Source organism: Ictidomys tridecemlineatus, chromosome 7 (assembly GCF_052094955.1).
Source record: "Ictidomys tridecemlineatus isolate mIctTri1 chromosome 7, mIctTri1.hap1, whole genome shotgun sequence".
NCBI lineage: Eukaryota > Metazoa > Chordata > Mammalia > Rodentia > Sciuridae > Ictidomys > Ictidomys tridecemlineatus.
In genome coordinates, this window is record NC_135483.1 from 119142735 (window position 1) to 119165064 (window position 22330).

At 38.5% G+C, this 22330-nt stretch overlaps 1 long non-coding RNA gene across 1 annotated transcript in view; it reads right to left on the bottom strand.

The window, feature by feature from the left end:
• Positions 1 to 1119: 1119 nt before the first annotated feature.
• Positions 1120 to 22330, bottom strand: part of LOC144365323 (uncharacterized) — a 35936-nt gene continuing 14725 nt past the window's right edge. Inside the window, exons 2-5 of the long non-coding RNA XR_013423630.1 lie at positions 19070 to 19194; positions 8333 to 8407; positions 4117 to 4246; positions 1120 to 2464 (exon numbers count right to left, since the gene is read on the bottom strand). This is a non-coding gene — a long non-coding RNA (uncharacterized LOC144365323). The remainder of the gene's footprint in view (positions 2465 to 4116; positions 4247 to 8332; positions 8408 to 19069; positions 19195 to 22330) is intronic.

Consider the following 22330-nt stretch of genomic DNA (forward strand, 5'->3'; position numbering starts at 1 on the left):
CACTGAGCTGCATACTGGTTTCTCTGTCTAGAGGTATAAACAAGAACATTTTGCATTTAATTTTATGATTCATCTTGTCACAGACATAAAATAATAAGTCTGAAATAGATGTTACATGGATGGAAAAAAAGAAAGTCCAGAGCTGTGAATAATATTCCTTCAGCCTCTCAAGTAAAATGAAATGATAAATAAATCTCTTACCATTCCTGGTCCAGATTCAGTGATTAAAGTGCTATGTTCCAAAAATCCTGCAATGTTCATTGGAATTACAGGTACTAACAGCCAAAAAAAGAAAGAAAGAGAAAAAAGAAAATCTCCCCTCATTGCTGCCTACCCTCCCCCCCATACACACACTGCCAATAAAGGTCAGATCCTTAAAATCATATAACATTTGCTTCACTTTCAAGTTTCCTCTTCATAAACTTTTTCATTCTGAAGAAAAAAGAACTATGATAAAATTTCTTCCTTTTGCCAATTGGATATTACCTAAGTATAATTTTCTTGTCTTCTACAGAGTATTTAAATAAAATGCACTTAGAATAGGGTTGCCATCAATTCCTTAGCTACACTGGTAAATAAATCTAAATTTATTTTACAACCTGAAGAATAGAATAAGGCTTAAACATAGTGTCTTAGTTGCTAAATAGGAGGTCAATGCCATTCCCTTCAAGTAGCTAACTCAGCAAAATTTGGCTCTCTTTCTAAGGGAGAGTAAAACTTCAATTACTCAACATGTTCAATATGAGATTTGATAATAAGGGTGAAGAAAAAAAAAAAACAAATGAGATCCAAACTTTGTTCTTCTCAAATTTTTCTGTGTCTTTTGTGATTTGAGGTTTTATATGTCTTAGATCATTTCTGGATATTAATCATAGTCATAAACTGATAGCAGGTATAGGAGAGCAGACAGATTTTCTACTAATCTCAAACCATTTCATGAAAGTTTGTTTCTTGAACAAATTCCCAATAGCTACCTCATTAGCATTTATCTTTTCCTTCTAAAAATATATTATACAAAACTTTCAACCAACAAAACATTCTGTCAAATGAAAGCCTTTATACTGTAAGAACAAACATCTCTAGGTAGAGTCCCATGCAACTGGGGAAGTTTTAATAGAGTAATTTTGATTACACTTTTATTGGCACATGAGTTCACAAGCATTTCTCTCTCTTAGAATTCCAAATAATTCCAAGTTGTGGGAGAGAGGGTGGGCTTCAGATTCTGGAGAGCACTGAAGCCATTCACTCAAATCACTACAATTTATGCTGTATCAAGGGATCTCTATGAAGCAGGTTACTATAAAACAACTTGGAAGAAACTGATAAGCAGTTTGAGAAGTCACACACTTTCACAATTATTCCCAATAAACCAGGCACTTACACTTGAAATGCACATTTTTTCTTTGCACCTTTACTATTTTCCCAACTTAGGCCACAAAAATCTTATCCATGAGCCTTATTTTCATTCTCAGAGCTCAGCACATGAGAATAAGCAATGTTTAAAGTAAGCAAAAGTAATGTGAAAGATAAAAGTAAATAAAAATGGATAAGGGCTATAGAAAGTGAAGTCAGCCTCTATGGAAGACAATGACCATTTGAACCAGACTTATTCTTGAGCCCAAATAACCTACTCCTACACTCTGACAGTTACAGTAACTACCCAAGAATGTGACCCTGAAGAGCTGGCTTCCAAAGGTCTCTGTGTAGCAGCATCTGCACTTCCTCACTGATGACGCTGTTCAACTTCCACTTTGGATGAGCCAAGAAAGCCAGTGCCCAAGAGAACCTCATCTGCTCTCCTTATGGCAGACACAACCACACTGCAAGTCTGCCTTCGAGAGGCTCCCAAGATGCTATATTCTACCCACTCTCTTCATTCCTCTTCTCACAGTCCTGGACTGTCAGAGCCACTAGAACAAAACTTGAGCTCTGAGGAACTGCTACACCTTTACTAACCTCAGGACATAGTCAGGATCAGAACTGGCCTCATTTGAAAACTAGGGAACCCATAGTCAAGAGAGGATGTAATACCCAAGATCACACTTTCAAGCAGGGCTCAGGTTTGGAGGCGAAATGACCATTAGGCGTGACCATGGTTTTTTCCTTTTCTGTTCTGCTACCATCCCCTCCACCAAGCCAAATAATTGGAAGAAAAGCAGGCTCATGCATCTCTGAGTTTTGTCAGTATACTTTTTTAAATGTTGTTAATATTATGTAAGTGTCCAGGGACAGCCTAGCCAAGGACACAGAGCAGCAGCCTGCAGCAGAATACTACTTTGCAGAAGTCATCTCTCCTTATAGGGTGGTCCAGCCAGAGCTCACCACTTCTCCATGTTTCCCAATCATTCTGGCGGCATGTCATCTCTCCAGCCTCGAGAGTTACATATGGTGAAGATCTCACTGTGTAAACTGACAGCAGAACCAGTCCAAGTTCTCCCCCATAGAAAGGGACTAGTGGGATCCCCTGTGTGAGAAAAAAAATAGGAAGAATTTGTATTGCAAATAGCAACATTTCCATGGGGTGGGGAAGGCTCCAACTTCCTTATGCTAAGCAAGGGTCCCTAACCTATTCATAAGCAGGTCCTTTTACAGTCAGGCAAAGTCTGTGATGCCTTCTCATGGTCATATTTTTTAAAGTATAAAATTAAAACATATACAAAAGGAACAAATTATATTTAAATGCTAATACAAAAATATTTTTAAAACAATTTAATGATATAGTAATATAATTTTTCTTTTTTACTGCATCAAGTAACAAGATGTAGGCCTGATAAACACAAAAACATCTGTAATTTCTATTATGATTGACAAAGAGAATACTGCAAATTCTACTATAATTAGTGGCCTATATTCATAATGAGAAACTGCTAAATTTCATTAGAGATTGGTAAAAATAAAGGTGTACTGTCTTTTTAATTCAACTCCACAGAATTCCTAAACTCCATCATGAAACCCAAGTGAAAAGGCTCTTCTGTCAAGAATCATAACTATGACTTTATGATAATCGTCTATCCCGACTAGTGAGTATATACCATGTACACTTGAGTATATTTGGTTTAACATTTCATAATGTCATTACCTTTAAATTGAAGGTTATCCAGGAGCCAGTAGGAATTAGATTACTTTGCTATCACTTTCACTGAACCAATAGTTAATATATTCTCATTAGCTCAATTAACTCATAAGCATTATTTCCCAGAGTGAGGTCATCATACCAGAAAATATTGATTATTCGCATGTATTATAGCAGGTCTGCCTGTCTCTGAGGTTGTCTATGCAGGTCAGAGCTCAGCTGAGAATATGGTGGGGAAGCACTGGTTAAATGAATTTAGGGATCTCCATTTATCATAGGAAAGTAAAAAAAGATCCACTACACAGCAGGGGGGGACCAGCTGTTGCCTGCCTCCATTTTGCAGAGTTAAACAAAATCACAACTGTCAGAAATTCAATTTAGTTCATAAAATCAGCTTTGCCTTCTAGTGTGTTCACTGATGTTTCTCTCCCATTTTCTTATTCTTTTTTCCCTGAGCTTCAGTAGGTAGTAAATGCATTCTCGAATAAACATAACTCTATCATATTCTTTTTACTATTGGGTATCATTTTTTATTTCTCAACTAAAGTTTAAAATTTACTTGCCTGAGGCAGAATCTACAACTTAGTTGCCCCAGCAGCAGGCACAGAGCTGAGCATATTATAAGACATTTTGCAAATGGCTACAACATTGGCCAGAGGTAAACAAGAAACTTTATTTAAAAGATGAAACTAAATATATTAAGTCCTAAATATATTACCTTCTTTGCTGACCACTCTTTATTTTCATGGGTGTTCTGCTTATGAAGATAATGAACAAATTCATCAGACACATCAGAGGGAATTGGCGCGTTGAGACTGGACAGCATTCTTCAGGGAGATTATATGAGCCAGGATGTTTGGAGTGGATGTGGTGTGGTCTTTGGCAACAACAACAGTAGCAAAGCCTCATGTTCAATTACTCATTGTTTCATTAAACAAACACAGGTTGAGGGCTCCATAGGTGAGGAAGAGGAGAAAAACCTGGTGTAACTTTAAGAAAATCAAACCTTGGGAAAATAACAATAACCCCATGGATCTCCTTACCTTTTCTTCACCATTGTCCAGTTAGACCTTGAATCAGTACAGTTTCTTCCTGTCTTGGGCTCTCACTTCCAACCATTTGCTATTTGTGCAACAAACCTCCTTCTCCAAATCATATGATTGCCAAATGAATCTTAATAAAATAATTATAACACTACTTAATAATAGATAAATGGATAATAACCCAAATGTTCAGCAATAGAAAAATGATTCAGGAAATAATACTATTTTCATAATATTTTACGACAAATTGAAACTATGTTTATAAAGTGATTTTTAATAATATGAGATACTAATATTGTCATATTAAGTATAAAAACTGGCAAATTATATATACAGTGTAATCTCTATCATATAAACACATACACACACACACACACACACATACAAAGAAATAGAAATTCATGGAAACAGACCAAAATACTAACCATAATAATGACCTATGAGTGATTATACAAATTTTTAAAAATGTAGAAATGTACAAAGAAAAATTATGCTGAAAGTGTCTAACCTTTATACATTTTTAAATCCACTATTTCTCTTTATTAACCAAAAAGGAATTTCAAAAATATAAATCTGATTATATAAATCATAATCCTGGCTCATAATCCCTAAGTGCCTTACTATGACTCACTAAACCGATGCCAGTTCTCTTAGATTAGCCTACTGAGGCTCTCCAAGCGGATGCCTCTTCCTCTGCACCATTTCTCACACTTCTCTGCTGCAGATGGTGCTTCACATTCTGGGATGTCATCTTCAAGCTCTCCAGCCTCCAAACCTTTGCTCAGGATATTGCTATTTCCCAGAGCTAGATTAAGGAGAGGGCCAGATGGCAACTACCCTAGCTAGGCTCAAAAATATAATGAAATGGAGCAAACTGTGTTTACTAGGCCTCCATTCAGAAACCGCACTGTAGGTGTTAGGGAGGAATAATTTAATAAAGCCATTTAGGAGTGGGGAGGATTGGCAGAGGTAAGTGTGAATAACCACAGATGGTAGGTAGCTAGACTGCCTTCCAAGGAGAGTAGGTTCAGGTAAACTCAGAGTTTTTACCTGCTAAACAGGGTGTATAAGCCTGAGGCCAGAACCCAATGACATGGGCCAATAAAGAGGAATATGTGGGGGTTATATTCTCTCCACCCAACAAATATTGAGCAATATTTAAAACCATCAGTCTGAAGGAACACCAAACCATAAATCTGGTCAGAGTGCTCATACCTTTGTCCTGTGAGTACGGCTTCTGCTACAAAGTTTCCATACATCTCTCTTCCATGTCCTCCTTCTTCCCTCTTTCACATACTACTACCTGAACATCACCCTTCAACCAACTCCTTGCTCTTGGCTGATATGGCCTGTGTCATTTCATTCCATGTTAAGACTATTTAAGGGTGTGTGTTTTCTCCTTCACTAGATGTAAAGTTTTCTGAGGACAAGTTTTATTTTTAACCCCTAGCCTGCTACCCAGTACATATGAAACTGAATGAATGAACTAATTAGAGAACAAGTAAACCATGCTAATGCCAAGCCGAGAAGACAGAGATTAATCATGAATGAGAAAAGGTTCGACAGGGGCCTTACAGAAGCCAGTTCATTGAGGCCCCGTTTGACCTGGGTCAGCGTGAGAAAAAGGCAGAGACCTACTAAAGAATCTACTTTGATCTGACCTAGAGAAATAAAACCCCAAAGTACTGGAGGCTTCCTCGGGCACATTTTAATGTCACTGTCTGTCTGACAGCTGGCTATAAGCAGTCCTACATTTTTCATGAGAAAATGTCATTGAATGTGAACAATTTGAAGTTCCATTGGAATTCCCTGGTAATTTCACCTAGACAAGCAGCTCTTCAGCTTGGTGTCACGTTGAGTTCTTTTGGTGGAGGTGGGAGTTTAGCAGAGGCTCAGCATGGCAGGCTATAAATAGAAGAAGACTGCCTCACACATTCTAATAACAATAACTATCCCTGAACTATTTAGCCACTGCCTGCTATATTTCACACTCCTCATATTTCCCGACTCATTTGCAAGAGTCAAGCCAGGGCCATGAATCACCCTCTGTTGCTAGCTCAATCCATTCTTCCAGAATTAACCTCCAGACTCAGCAGAAAATCACAAGTCCCAGAGGAAGCCATCCTTCACATGGGTAAATTGGATCATTTCCCTTTTCAGGCCTCTGGGGGACATGCCTCTCGGGAGAAGCCCTTCCCTGCCAAGTACCTTGTACAATCTCTCCACGGTAACTTTAGAGCTCTCTCCAGTCATCACTGTCAAGGCCCAAGTTTGTTGCTTCTATGGTTTTTTGGTGGGAGTTTCATGTGCTTGAGCTCTAACCACATAGACTGAGATTTTTTTCAAGCATGTACAAATCATCTCTTCTTCTCTACACAACAGACCTCTGCAAAGAATATCTGCTTACAAGACTAAAATGTTTACAGATAGTACCCTTCATTTTCTATCTTGTGAGGTTCCCACTAAAAATTCTACTTTGAAAGCAATTTAAAACAGACAAAAATATGAATAGAATTTAAAGATGATGCTTGTTATACATGAGGTTACAAGCTACCTTTTAACTACAATCCGTATATTTGAAGTTCATTCTATGTATGTTTAGTTGACCTTGCTAACTTTCACAGTGATAGTGAAAAATATCCAAAGGGATTCTTTTAAGAGTAGTTGGATGGAGGTTAGTATTTTCAGCTCTGCTCAAGTGGAGATTCTGTTTAAAAAAAAAAAATCTTCCTTTACCAAGTATCATAAATCAGTCTATAATGGATCTGATTACGTACTGAGATTTATAGGGCTCTGAAAAAAAATCCATGGTCCCCATGCCTTTTCTCCACCACAACAGGTTGCCACAGGATCTGAAGCTGCTGAAAGCACATTTACTCTTTTGGGTAAAGTCACTGGGTTCCTAGAAGTCCGCCCATGGGAAATTTTAATGTCCCCTCCAACACCCTGGACATTGAAGTAATGGGAAGCATGCTGCCATTGAGTCATTTCATCTTCTTTTGGACAATTCCAAGTTTTTTTTAATTAAGTCTTTAGTGCATAATAATAAAATAGACATCCAAGTACCCACCATCAAGTATCCACCATTTAGAACTTACAACTTTGGTATGTTTTCTTGTTCTTTCTTTTTTATTAAAAAAAAAATCATTATTGCAGATGAAGTTGAACCTTTCATCCGTTAGGCCCATCTCCTTCCCAAAAGGAATTCAGTGCAATCACTTCAAGGGTATTTCCTAAACTCCTTTGTATTTAGTTTGAATAATATGGATTTGCTGGTATTTGACTGTTTTTTACCTAAATAATGCAATTTCATGTGGCTCAACCTCACACATATTTTTCATGTAAATGATATTGTGCCAAACATATAACTCTGTAATTTTCTGTTTTCACCAATATGATGCTTTTAAGGTCCATATCCATTTAGAGCTCTGGTGCATTTATTTTAACAGTTATACAGGGTCTCAATGTGCATGAAGGTGCCACGTTGTATTTAGCCATCACTGAGGGCTTGGGTGGTTTGTTTTCCTATCACAAAGAAGATAATAATAGACATCCTTGCCCATTTATCCATGAACACATGAGTGACAGATTCTCAAGAATATTAGGAGTATATTTTTCTGGGCTATTGAATACATTTTAAATTAAACAAGAGATTGCCAATTGGCTGTTACCAATGATCACACTGAAACTTCTACTAATGATTAATAAGAGTACTTAATTTTATCTACTGTCATCATTCTTGAAACTATCAGATTTAAAAATTTTTGCCAATATGAGCGGCAAGAAATTGTTTTTATCTGGTATTTTAACATTCATTTTTTCTAATTACTAGTGAGATCATGACAGCTGCAATCTTCAAATAGTACTTTCCTGCCATAAGCCCAGGTCTGCAACTTCTGCCCATTTATTGCCTATGTCAACAGTTCTCAACCTTTTGTCCTCAGGAGATCTTTATAATCTTTAAAAATCATTGGCTATCCCAAAGAGTTTTATGCATGTGAGTTTTATCCATTAATATTTTCTATATTCGAAATTTTAATTGATAATCATTTAAATATTTATTAATATAAAATTGATTATATATTAACCTATATAAAATGCTTTTATTCAAAATAACAATGTTTTCACATATAATTTAATAAGAAGATTGGTATTATTTTCTCTTTGCAATTTGCTTTAATGTCTGACTTCATGGAAGACAGCTGGATTCCCATACCTGTTTCTACACTCAAGCTGTTGTGACATGTTGGCTGAAGTACATGAAGAAAATCCATCCTCACATAGGTAAGTCCTTGGAAAAAGAAAGAGATTAATGGCTATTGCAAATAAGAGTAGAAATTCTTTGATACTACACAAAACTTCAGAAGCGGTAGTGCCTTAAAGGTTATCTGCAGTATGGAATCAGAAGTCATATCAATGAACATTATGTCTTCTATTGCATTAAAATCTATTGGTCTATCTCATAGTCTAAATAGATCTTTGACCTGGGAATGATTTGGGACAGCTTACATTGGTCATTTAGAAAACATTGATTCACAGGGTTATCAATTCTTCTAAATGCTGACACATTTCATACAATATCAAAAAGTCATATTTGTAATACCACCATCAATTTCATTAGAAAAGTCTTTAAGGATTGGGAAACTGTCAAGCTCAAAGTTTTCCAAAATTCTAATCTCTTCTTGAAAGCTTGAATTTTATCACTGGTAACAAATGTTCACTTTTTTCTCAGAGTGACAGGCTCATTTTGTTCTTAATTTTTAAGAAAATGTCTACCAAATACCTAAGTCTGCATAACCATAGTCTGTCAGTCATTCATACAATTTAAAATGCCATCCTATGAAAAAAGCAGCTAGATCATCTTGCAATTCAAACAACTGCACACTTGCTTTTCCTCAGAACTATCATATTTGGATATGTGACAGAATTAGTCTTTGCATTCCTCCCATTTTGTCCTAGGGATTAATGAAGAGATATGTATTCAAGGCTTGAAATTTTATAAAATTAATAATGTCTACAACTTCATCAAATTCTTTGTTTGTTTATTGGGATGTGGAACTAAAGAATGTTATGATTAAGGTTAATAATTCTGTATGTTTGACTTTCTTGTTTGAATAACTGTGTTTTCTGTCTTCTGATTGGATCATGAATGATGCACATCATAAAAGTTAATTCTCTTCATTGAAAAAAAAAGACTTTTTATTAGAGTTTTTCCATCTGTAAGAAGAAGCCCTAAACAAGGAGACAAGGTAGTTTTGGAAAGGAAAATAGAAGATAGGAGAAATGAGAAGTCCACGGCATGGACTTAAAATGGTAGGGATATAAATGAGGACTTGAAATGAACAGAGTTCAGTAAACTCAGAAAGACTATTTGAGGAGTCTGATCCACCAGAAAGGGAATTAATTGAGTAATCTATTAGGGTGATCTGTTCTGAGCTCCATTTGCATATTAGCTCCCTATTACTACTATAACATATTATCATGAACAGTGATTTAAAACAAAAAAATATATGATCTTAAAATTCTGGAAGTCAGAAGTCCAAGATGAGTCTCAATGGGCTAAATCAAGATGTTGGAAGCTGTAGGGGAGAATCCATTTCCTTGACCTTTCTACCTTCTAGATAGCTAAGCCTTTCTTGACTTGTGGTCCCTGCTTCCATATTCAAAGCCAGCAATGGAGTTAGATCTTTATGTCACATTCCTCTAGTCTCCTCTTCTGCTTCCCTCTTCTGCTTTTGTGATTGCATTAGATGCTTGTGACTACATTGTGCCCATCCAGACAAAGCAGGATAATCTTCTATTATAAGGTCAGTTGATCAGCAACCTAAATTCCATCTGCAGCCTTCATATCCCTTTACCATATAAGGTAACACATTTATAGATTCCAAGGATTAGAATGTGGACATCTTTGAGGGATTATTATATTATTTACCGCATCTTGGTATGGGTTGTTTTGTGAATCTCATTCAGTTGGCCATAAAGGAAGAAATGCTAAAGGGAGATAATTAGTAATGCCAAAGAAAGTCATCAGTTTTCAAAACAAGTTTTTTTATGACATGTGTTATGTTTTGCTTTTCAGTATATTTATGCATTTAATGCTAGTTTTTACCCTTAAAAATGTTTAAACCTAATATAGACAAATAAAACAAACCAAATATTTAAGGGGAACAAAAAGGATATTTAGTAAGTAGAGAATATTTTATTCTTTGTTCTTCTAAGCCCAAAGCACAGTGCTTACAAATAGGAATAAATGTTTGTTTAGTGAAGAGGAGGGAGAGAGAGAGAGAGAGAGAGAGAGAGAGAGAGAGAGAGAGATGATATAAAAGATAATCTGTTTTACACACACACACACACACACACACATATTCTGGAAGGCAAAGAAGAGGATGTAGGTGAAGACAATACTTTAAAATAAAAGAGAACTATGGAAACAGAAAAAGGTTTAACTCCAAGCCCATATTATTTTATCTTATTTCAAAGGTCTCTCAAAAATAACCAAGTGAAGTAGGCTTTCTATGTTTGTCTTCTAATTTTAACACAGGAAGAAAATGCATCCTTTCCTCTCTTCAAAAAATGTAAAACATCAGCAAAGCAAATTGCAAGATGATAACTTTAAATTCAGAGGGTAAATTTTTATAGTTACATTAAATTACAGCCCCCTGAGGTTTCAGTAATGGAAATGCTGACAGACCCTGAAATACAGCAGCCCTGCCCAGGGACTCCCACCCTTCCCCTCTCTCTCTCTCTCTCTCTCTCTCTCTCTCTTTCTCTCCCCCCCCCCGCCCCCACCTGCCCCATTGCCTCTCCTATGTCTACCACCAAGAGAAAACTGAACTATTTTTTGATCAGCTTTAGATTTCAGTACTCAAAGAAAATCCTGCCTTATATCAGAAAAGTTCATAAAATATTGTTATATATTTGCCAAAAGCCATGTTGTTCTTGATGTATCTGTCCTGAAACATGTTGTTGTCTAACAACTTTGTATGATTCTGGACACTTGAATTTAGATATTTTGAAGGATAAAAACAGAAGCAATAAATGTCAGTTCTTTATATCTGAGCCCCTTGCTACCTTCGTAAGGGACTCTGAAAAAAAATGGCAGAGGTTGGTGAGAGGACACGGTGGGAAGGTATCTTGGGTCACGTTGCCTCTGAGTGTATTGCCAGAGCTTCCTTTCTCTTTGGAGAGCCCTATGATTGTTATGGTTCCTTAGGATCACCCTCCAGGTTGACATCCTGCCGAAGTCTTTTGCAGCATTTTAAGGGAAGTGAATGTTTTTGGAAATTCCTTGTATGTACAGAATGAAGAGCTGATGCTGACATAGAAGAGCATGAATACCCTCACAGGTGACCTCTCACCTGGCAAGACCACAGCTATCTACAGCATTCCTGAGCACAGCCATTGAGGTTGTGTACAGAAGTAGGTGAGCACTTAGGGGTCTAATTAGGTTTTGGCAGTTCTAAACGCTTGCCTTAGATTGAACTGAAAAAACTGAACAGGCAAGATTTCTAGTTGCCTAATGTTTTTAAAATCTCCATAGCTCATCTTGGGAACCTTAGGAAAGATGCAAAATAGACCTCTTTTGATAGTATCTTACTGCCTTTCCACAGCATCTTCCCCCAGGTACCCTCAGGGTAGGACTGTCCCTGCCAGCAGCATCCCAACTCCATACTCTTCCCACCAGCCTTCCCATTCAAAATGCATCTGTCTGTGTCCCATGCCCTCCAGGCTCAATTCCCAGGTAAAACTTGATGCTTTCTGAAAGCAAAAAAAAAAAAAAAAACCTCTAAAATGATGAAGATAAAATGAAGAAATTTCAACTCAGAAAATATTTGAGGACAATGAGTTTGGTAGCCCTCAAATCAAACCACATAGGTAGCTCATTAGCAAAGCAGGCATACATAATTATGTATGTATGTGTTGAATTTATTAAAGAAACCTAACCACTGCTGGTAGCAAGGCATAGCTGGAGATGTTGAAAAAACAAAGAGCCAGAGCCATTGCCTTTAAGGAGTTTACAATACGGTTGATAAAAAGTAGACACAAATAAATACAACATGAGGTGCAAATATGTAAACAAAGTATTACAGGATTTCTAAGAAGCAAACACCATTTCCTCCTAAGAAATAGGGTGTCTGCATACATGTGAGGTCAATTTCTGATACAAAATACATGCAGTTGTGATTATACTTTTTTCAACTATGCATATTAATCTTACTGAAACTCCAACTAGGTTTAACCCCTTTCTTTAAATGGCATTAATAGCAAATGCAAGGGAAAAAAAACTAATCTGATGAGGGAAGAAAAGCAATTACACAGCTTATAAAAATATCCAAAATGATTTTTTCCCCTGCTAGCTGTCACTGGTTTCAAAAACAAAAGAAAATCTGCAACCTGAAAGAAAAAGCATAGAACTGGGTGCTGATTCAATTTTGAAGATTAAGAATGCTGTTAAGTGCCTAGCAGACCCTTATCCTTCATGTACATGGGCACCTGAACAGGAAAGGGCATCAGATCACTTCCCTCATTCTGCTTATCTACATGTTGCTAGGATAAAATTTAAAATATTCATCAAAAGTGCATTTGGAATATTTACTGGCAGAGGAATAGCATCTCATGCTTTTGGATATTTCATTGTCACCATTTCAGAAATCTCACCTGCCTGGCAGATTGCTTTGCTTAAAGTGAAAAAAAAAATAGTGGTATCTATTTTAAGCATCATGATCCTTAATTTCTTAATCTTCTGTTCTTGAGTTCTATAATAAATCCATTCAAAGCTGTACATATGCATTAAGAAGCACACAAAAGTCACCTTTTCTTTTCTCCCCAAAACATGAAAATCTTTTTATTTCTGTATTAAAAGACTCTTAAACAAGTTCTCTAAGCCAGCTTTCAGAAGCACATGTCATGGAAGAATATTGGATGAGTTATTGTATACAATAACTATCCTCATATCCAGCATAATTATTCTATCCCTCATCATCTCAGGAAGAGGTAGTGGTTGGATCTGAATGTTTGTGTCCCTCCAGAATTCACAGGTGGAAATCCTACCCACATCAAGGTGATGAATCAGGAGGGGTACTTTTAGGCGGTAACTAGAGCCTTCTTGAATAGCATTAGTGCCCTTGTAGAAGAGGACCCAGGGGAGAGACTCCTTGTTGCTTCCACCTTGTGAGGACACAGTGAGATGGTACTATGAACCATCTATGAACAAGAAAGCAGCCCTTCACCAGACACCAAATCGTTGGGCACCTTGATCTTAGACTTCTCAGCCTCCAAAAGTATGATAAATAAAATAAATCTCTATTGTTTATAAGCCACCCAGTATATGGTATTTTGTTATAAAAGTTGGGATAGACTAAGACAAGCGGTTTCTGAGCAGAACAGGGCCAACTCTAGGAACAGGCAGCAGCAGTGTGGCATTCAGGGGCTGGCTCTTTCTCATTTAACATAACTGGGTTGTCACCAAATCTCCAAAACAGTAGTTAATAGTAGCTGCTAAGGACTCATTAGGACATGCTTTAAGACTGACAAAAATTTCAAGATATACTCCAGGAAGACATCCCTAACCCATATGCTGTTTCATATGCAAAAACTCAAGATTATGTCAACAATGGCTTCAAGTGGGTTCTGAGATGGCAGTGTTTGCCCAGAATTATTGGTTAGGGCAGAAAAGCTAACCCTCTGGGTTACTAAACTTCAAAAAACATATTCCTTTTCCCTCTCTGAAAACAATAATAAATAATAAATATTTTGTTTAATATGATACAGAGAGAGACATTTCTGTGTTTTCATATATTTATCTATCTCAGAAATTCAGAGATGGGTCCCCCTCCAAATTGGTCTCTTCCTATAAGTACAGTGTATGTACTAACAACTCCTTCAAGAGTTCTTGAGGTCAAAGCCTGCATGCCATCAAAACAAGCCCCTAATGCCATGGATATTAATAATTACCATTCACATTCGCACAGTGGATCATCACAAAGAGCAGAACTTAGGTGGTGAGAGAAGTTCCCAGCAACCCTCTGTAGCTTGTCTGTGTCTCTTCTTCCCTCTTTGTAGCCCCAGCCATCAAACATGTCTCCTCCTTTCAGGCTCAGATCAAGCACCAAGCCAATAAATTCTTCCCTAACAGTGGGGGGCCTCCTTTGTCCATTGATCACAGCCTGCTCTGTGGGAGGTCTGGCGGATTTAGAACACCTCAGAGCACACTGCCCTCCAGCCACCAAGGCGACTCCTGGGAGGCATCACCCCAGGTTTCTCCAGCTGTTCATATATGACATCCTCCATTACCTCCACATTGTCTTCTCACAGTTCCTCACTGATGAACTCCACCCATTTTCCTGGGCGACTTTCAGTTATCCCCAACTCCCACTGTAGCCAACACCACTCAGCTTCCAAACTCACCATTCTGACACCAAACCTGTCTGTTTCCCTGTCCCCTGGTCTATTAGTTTCACTCTTTTTCATATCTAGTCTTAAGGTCAGGCATTGCAACTTTATTGTTGCTGGCTCTCTGGGATTCCTCAAAATGTTTCCCTTTTCCACCTACATAATTCATGTTGCCAGCCCTGGATCTTGAGTCAAGAGGGCCATTGCTCTCTCCTCCTTCCCTGAACTGCTGGTATTAGAGAGCAAACCTAACAGTGGAGGGGAGGGTTTACTGGCACCCATGCAAATGCACACCTGTGTCCCACCAAGAAAACAAAGGTTGCCTCTTGCCCCAGACAGAGATAAAATGCCCCAAGTTGTTCCACTGCCTCATTTTCCAGGAAGTTCCACAGCTCCTTTAGACTTTGACTCACTTGCCTTTCTATGCTGGACTTCCTGAAGGTTATGGCTCTCACTTTCCCTCCTCCAAAGATCTCTCCAACAGGATCCCTAAGCCAAACAGCAGAACTGCACAGAGCAAAAGCTCCAGAGGTTCAAATTCTGGGCCTACTGCTTATTTCCCACGTGATATTAGGTAGTTGACTTAGCTTCTCTTTTCTTCTTATTCTCTTGTCTGGAAAATGAGAAAACTAACATATCTGGTGGCTGTGAGGATGATGGGAGATAATACCCAGAAAATGTTAGACTGGAATATGATCAATAATTATTAATTATTTTAACTAATGAAGAGGACCACTCATTTCATTGCATGACAGTAAAAAAAAAAAAAAAAAAAAGTCATGTCCCTATCAATAAGGATCTCCCTCCCTCCACTCACCTTCCTCTCTCTCCCAGGATTCTCAGTTGTACATTTTAACACCTCTGCATGTAAGATGGTGTTCCCCACACTCCCACTTCCCCAAGGGCAGACACTCTCTAAGGTTTACCTGCTCTATCCTTCATTTAGTAGGTTACATCAGTGAGTCTCACATCCACTGCTAAATGGAGGGCAAGGACTGGCCTTAGACTTCTCCTTCATGCCCCAAATGACCATGGATATCCTAGATGCTCAATAAATGTTTCTTAATCAGACTTAGACTTGATTTTGGTATTCAAATTTTTTTAATTTCCCTAAGGAGCCTGAGGTGTTCATCCATTTCACCTAAAGGAGTTTAGTCAATCACTTATAAGCACCAGCAGTCTAAAGTCAGAGTCTGTCCCTCTAGGTATCGAGAACCCATCAGCATTTGTTCACAGGCCGGAACACACAAGTGTCCCTCCACTTCCAATCAGGGCCACCCAAAGTTCACTCACTTGCCTTCCCTCAAGTGAGTGAAGGAGATTAATCCAGGAAATTTGCTTCAGTAGCAGATCCTTGACTCAACAGGTTGAAAGTTCAGCTCAGGTGTGACATCTCCCAATGATGCTGATGATGTCTTTGGAAGACAAAGCAATGGGTCTTATCCTTAATTGTCTTTTCCAGGACCAAGCATAATGTCTGGTACATGTTTACTTATTTGACTCTAAAGCAGCCAGTACTATGTAGAAAAAAAAAAACAGTATGGAATTAAATTAAAGTGGGGGCGTAAGAGATAGGATAGAGATTCCACGAGTTCTGTGCTATGTCTGTGCTGTTCGTTTCCCTGCTCAGATCCTTTTACAATCTCACTTCACACTTTGTTTACAAGTAGTTCTGGAAGTATCCAGCTCTCTTATGTCACCATCTTGGCCCCTGCAGTCCCACATGGCACTTGGTTCTGTGTTCCACCACCCTTACCAGCATCAAAAATAAGCTCAGGTTACTGCAGACTACAAGCAATCTGGAGGAAAGAGAGGAAGTTTGGGTCAGATTCCAAGAAGAAACTGTGCTGGGCCCTCCTTTCTGCTTCCCTTTGGCTGTACGGGAACTGGTGGCTTTGGGAAGATTGAGGCTATGGCTGCTCGCATTTGTAATGTTGTCTGATGGGGAATAAGATGATTACACGGGCAGGGAGTGAAGCCAATGCAAATGTTGTGGGATGAAAAAGATGCTTAAGGAGTTTTGAAATCTTTTACAAGGCTGACTCCCATTGTGTCCTGACTTCTCCTCACCCCTACTCGACCTCTATCCAGAAGGTAAAGCAGAGCAGGCAGAACAACTTCCCAGATAATGCAGCCCTTTGGGGGTGGCTCAGTGTGAGGCACATTGGGGTTGAATGAAATTGAGCTTCAAGAAACAGGCTGGCCAGGTTTTAGCCTCTGCTAATTCATTCACCACTGTTCTTTTAGTCTCAATTGTCTCCATCAAAAAAATGAGGTGGTAGAAAGCAATGAACTAAGGGGGCTTTTGTATATTTGACATTAGAAATAAACCAAAGGTCCGCTCCATCCTCAAATTTTAACCTCACCCAAAACTCATCTCTGTGCACTGCAGAGTTCCCAAATTCATAAAATGAGAATAATTTTGGTAGTCTCCATTTTAAAGATATTGACGTATAAGAAAACTAATAAATGAGAGTAAGCATCGAGAAGTGATAAATTATTATAAATTGTACAATCATCTCAAGAATGATGGTGTTCTGCTGTCTTTTTCATTATTAATGAACAAGACAACCTTATTTAAAGTAGACAATGGTGAGCAGTGAGAAGATAAATATTTCACATTTGCATTCAAGACCTTCTCCCTATGAAGAGAAATTTCAACTTATAAATATCTCATGCTATTTATTCAATTACTTCATTGTATACTGTTCTTTTCCACTTGAATTTATATGGGAAGAAGAGCCCAGATAATTTTTTTTTCCCTTTGTACTTGAAACTCAGGGTCATTTTTGCATTTTTCACTAAATAATCATCCTAACACATTTTTCTTTGTCTCTCTTGGATTTTAATATTTGAAAATGGGCAACTGCTTATCTTCTAGAAAGGTGATGATTTACTACTCATACAGCTCAACTCCAAAAATGCAGAGAGCACAGAACTCACACAGATAATGATACCTTTTTTGCCTTGCCAATTTCAGCAGCTCTTACACTCATTATGCTCCAATTCCCAAGAAATAACACAAGGGCACTAGGTAGAAATCCCATCATCATCTCAATTCCGCAAACATTCAGTCTTAGTGGAATGCACTGAACACAACCAGCACTCACCACATGTGCATTGGCTAATATAAACATTTGTCTTAGTCTATTTAGGATGCTATAACAAAATACCTTAGACTGTTGACTTAGAAACAACAGAAATTTCTTGCTCACAGTTCTGGTGGCTGGGTGGTCCAAGATTGAGGTGCCAGCACATACAGGGTCTGGTCAGGAATCGTTCTCTATCTCATACATGGTGCCTAATTGCTGCACCCTCACATGGTAGAATGGGTAAAGAAGTTCCCTCTGCCTTCTTTATAAGGACACCAATCTCATCATAAAAACAGGGCCATAGCAAACATTCAGATCATAAAATCCCCTAGAAGCAAGTTCTAGCTGAGGCAAGAGTGTAATGCCTTGTATTTAAACTGCACATTCAGGTTAAAAAATGCTTTAACATTTCTCATTTGATCCCCACATTAATCCAGCCATCAAATCATTTTATAGATTAAGATGCTGAGCAAAGGCAAGAGATCATTTTACTGCTTTTCAAAAAAGTACAAAACCATTCCAAATGAGAACTGGGAAACTTCTATAGCAATCCTGCTGCAAGCAACAGTTCCAGAGTAGATTAGACAGAGCACTGAAAGCTGGCCGACCCAAGTCCCCACTCTGGTTCTGCCAATTATTAGCTATGTGACCTTGGGAAATGTACTAAGCCCCAAAACTCAAAATTTTCACCTGTAAAGACAGAGCTATATCTCCAGATCACTATGATGGTTTAATGAAAGAATGCAAACAACAGGCTTTGATGTTTGTCATTCAAAACCACTCAGAAGAGAATGCTTTATAGCAGAAATGCACAGTGTCACCTGCGTTTCCTAATTATTGTCTCTCATAAACACACCCCAATAAAATAACAAACCAAGAAAATTCCACCCATGTCCCTCAGAAGATGTAAAAACATGTCATTTTATCATTAGTGACACTCTTCATATATGTCTTGTAATAATTTGGGCTTTATTTCAAGGGGTTTACAGAAGCAAATAATCCTTGGACAAGAAACAGAGTTTAGAAAATGACCCTCTTCCTGTGGCAATGTCCCCTACCATCTTTGACCTTCACATAGCAGCTCTCTTCCTCCTCTTTACCATTCATTAGCTGCATTTTTCACAGGTGCTTTACAAGTCTTTAATGCATAATGTCCTGAGAAGCCTGACAGAACCACGATCCTTGGTTTATTCATTGTCCCATTTCAGTAACCTCCCAGCCTGGGAAACAGACATCATACTCTGCCAAAGGAACTGCTTTGTGCACTTGGGCAGTACATGTCCCCGGCTTCCTTTCTCCCTTACTGTCCCTGCCCAGACGCCAAGCAAATGGGATTCCTTCAGGGAGAGTTTGCATGGAATCCAATTCAAAGACATATAATTGGCAGTTTTTTCATCTTTCAAAGGCCTTTTCAATAGTCATGATGCTGCTGTCAGACTTGCTTTGATTCTCCCAAAGCGTTGCCTCACCTCCAAGACTGTTGCTAGGATATGAGGGATATCACAACTCCTGAATACATAGGCGGAAGGAAAAGATTTTCCTCTTCCTTGCAAATGTCACTGCAATTCTTGCTCTGCTTTTCTTCAGGGCAAACCTGAGGACAAAGAATGGGATAATCAAAATAAAAGTCAGAAACCAGAGGGACCAGTGCCTGACTGGGAATGGAGGTGGGGAAGGCTCCGTGGCAAGCTTCGTTTGTGACAGTGGTTAGGTGACTGCTTTATGGATCAGACCTAGAACCAGGAGATTGCACATGTGTGTGTGTGTGTGTGTGTGTTTATGCACACACAGGCATGTGCATCTCAGACAGGAGAGGGCATTCAAAATCAACCAGATACTGAAGTGTCTCTATTCTTCCCTGTCTAAAGTCAGTAAGTCAGAAAAGAGAGCTCTAGAGTCTATTAAGCATTGAACATTAAACATTGAGGCTCTATTATTATATAAATGTAGTACTGGAAAAGTTAGGATAGTAAAGGATTATCCATTGTCCTTGATGCTCCTCCCTTCAAAGGTGAAGCCCAATTCCTGGACTTCCCTTAAGGGTGGAGTGTATCTAGTGATTCACTTAAGACTAAAAAAATATGAGAGTGATTGCAACAATGTCATGATAGTGGGACACACTCTCCTGGGTGGCCCTCTTCTACATTTTCTATCATATCACCCATTCTGGGGAAAGCCATGCCCTGAGGACAAGCAGTCCTGTGGGGAATCTTACAAGGAAAGAAACTGAGGGCCCCTGAGAACAACAGCACAGGGAGTCTGAGCCTCCAGCCAACAGCCATGTGAAGGAGCCACTTTATAACCTGACTTTACAGCTGCAGTGGAGCCTGTAGAATAATCAAAGCCCCAGCTGATATCATGACTGCAATCTCATGAAAGACCCCAGCACAACCATTTGGCTACCCTCCTCCCAAACTCCTGACAGAATTAAACTATAGGGTAATAAATGTTTCTTGTTTTAAACCAGTAAGTGTTAGGTTTTATTTATTTCGCAGTAAAAGATATCTAATATATGAACTTTCCTCTAGGAACATATTAGGTCAATTAGCTACCAAAGAAATTAGACATAGGACTAAAGCATTTTAGAGAGGGGAGGAGTCAGATATTATTGTTGTTTCATTGCTAATTCACACTGACAGAAGACAGAAAACCCAGTATGTATGTATGTGTGTGTGTGTGTGTGTGTGTATATATATATACATATATATATATACACAACTATATATATTATATGTATATATATATATACACATGAATATATACATATATACACGTGTATATATGTATATATTCATGTGTATATATATATACATATAATATATAGTTGTATATACATATATATATACATATATATGTGTGCATATATATATATATGTAGTAGATGGACACAATACCTTTAATCTATTTATTTATTTATTCATTGGTACTGGGGATTGAACTTAGGGGCACTCCACCTCTGAGCCATATCCCCAGCCCAGTTTTGTATTTTATTTAGAGACAGGGTCTCACTGAGTAGCTTAGCACCTCGCTTTTGCTGAAGCTGGCTTTGAACTCATGATATGGTGCTGAGGATCAAACCAGTGCCTCACACATGCTAGAGAAGGGATCTACCATTGAGCTACAACCCCAGCCCCAATGATTCTTAAAACACTAGAGCCAGTGGTGCCCAACAGGGATAGGAAGGACCCAGGAACTTCCATCATTTTCCACTGTCATCTGCTACTTGTTTCTTGGTCATCACAGGTCTGGGCCACCTTCCACTTTCAAAACATGAGACTAGCCTGCACCCAGTGAGGCAGGTAACAAGCACAGAAAACCATGTATACAGACTATCTAAATCAGGAAGAAGACCAATCATGGTCAAGAAAAGTCTAAATATCCCCAATTTTGGGCACTCTGAGATTGAAGAACTAATAGTTTAAAGAATCCCAAAATGTCATGAAGATCAGCATATTGTGTGCACAGTGTGCACACAATATGATTCCTCAGTGTGACTATAACTCGGCTCCTACAATAGCCTTTCAATAAATCTGGCTATATACTTACACAGGAAGAGCTTTAGTAAAATGTAAATTACTGGCCCCATCTCAGAACCTATGGAATGAGAATCTCTGAACTTCCAAAAGGTATTGGATCACTGGCTTTAATTACATGGTTACCTTGCTGGCCCCATCTATAAAGATGGGAATGAAAACAATTCCCCAAATCCTTACAAGGATGAAGAAAAAATGAGTTAGTGCCAGAATACATTGATCTTATCAAAAGAAAGTGCCACATAAAAACAGGATTTGCTATTACTGTTATTTTGCTTGAGGAATGTATTTGAAGGCCTCCTTGAGTTGCTTCAGAAGATTATTTCCCTTTTGGAGGAAAAACCCTTTGAAGCTAGTCATTGTTTGCCTGTAGCAGACAATATGCAAAAAGAGGCTTCTTCCAAAGACATGTGCTCTGGAGGTGACCTTCATGTGTTAAGGGCTGAGCATGTTTGGTAGAAGGTGAGAGGCTTGTACCCATGGTTTGCTGTATCTTGGATTTGTGCTCTTTGTAGAAACTGGATGATATTCTAGTAGATGTTCTCTTATTACAGAAGCTCATGCACAAATTATAGCTCTGAGAAGCCACTAGGCAACTAGTAGAAGTTCCCCCAAAGCATTCCCAGTTTATAATTATTCAGAGCAGAAACACAAAAAAAGGAAATATACTAATACATTGATTATGGTCATTGCTGTATAGTAGGATTTCACCACTTTCCTTTTTGCAGTGTTTTTTTACGATGGTCTTGTAATATGCACAATCAGAAAATAATGTGTTAGAGTTTTTTTCTTTTTTATGACAAACTGGAGGGAGACTTTGGGAGTGGTGGCAGGGCATGCTTGGGAGCCAGAGGTGCTGCTAGAGATGTGACCTGAAGCAGAGAGACAGCATTAGCCAGGCTTCTCTCTTCTTTCCTGCCCCCAATTTCCTGCCCATGCATCTCTTTGACTGACCCTGACTATGCAGGGCAGACCCCAAGAAAGGCAAGAAATCAGTCTAAGAGCAAACAGGGAACTGACAATCATCCGCACATTTCAGAGTTGTTTTCCATTTTATCTTTTGATATTTGGGGACACAGGGAAAGAGAGGAGCCCACACTCTCCAACAGAGCTCCTGGTACCACCACACCAAAAAGAAATTACATTTCCAAAGCAGTGTGCAAACAACCTAGCTAGATTGTCTAAGTTCATTTCTTT